Here is an 833-nt window from a genome sequence, read left to right as displayed (position 1 = left end):
GGCGTGGCAGGACGAATGAGCCGGTAGCTCCACCCTTGAGCAGGCAGGTTCCAGGCTGGGGGGAAGGGAGGCCACATTTATCTATTTTATATGTTTTCAATGTTTTTTAAAAAGTTTTATTTATTTATTTTATTTACATGAGTACACTGTCACTTTTTTCAGATACACCAGAAGAGGGCATTGGATCCCATTACAGATGGTTGTGAGGTGCTATGTGATTGCTGGGAATTGAACTCAGGACCTTTGGAAGAGCCATCAGTGCTGTCAGTCAGTGCTGTCAACTGCTGAGCCATCTCTCCATTTTTATTTGATGTGCATGAATCCCTTGTCTGCCTGTACATATGTGCATCATATCAATATTTGACACCTGAAAAGGGCAGAGGAAGGCATCAGATCTGTAATTAAAGATACAGATGGTTATGAGCCACATTGGGAACTGAAATCAGGTCCTCTGAAAGAGCAACAAATAATCTTAAGCACTGAGACAGCTTTCTATCCCCCATCTGAAGTTCTAACCATCTATTCTCAGCCTATTAGTAGGAGAGGAATCCCATGGCTAAACACTAAACTGTGGATGGATGCAAGCTACATCATTTCCTCTGGTATGCAAGGCATTGGGGAGGACTGCAAAGCCCATATAGTACATTTCACAGGCTGCAGAGGCAGGTTTTGTCACACAAAGAGTGCTATTCCTAGTTTCACTGGCAGGTAAGATCTGCTCAAACTAAGAGTGGTGTGTCCAGCCTGGTAAGTGAGAGAGCTGAGCCTGTTTCAATAATTTTGCATGAGTACAGCCTGCTGAAAGCCACTCCTTAGTGACAAATGGGAACTGT

Source organism: Mus caroli, chromosome 6 (genome assembly GCF_900094665.2).
Source record: "Mus caroli chromosome 6, CAROLI_EIJ_v1.1, whole genome shotgun sequence".
In the NCBI taxonomy this organism is placed as follows: Eukaryota; Metazoa; Chordata; class Mammalia; order Rodentia; family Muridae; genus Mus; species Mus caroli.
This window is presented reverse-complemented; position numbering follows the sequence as displayed.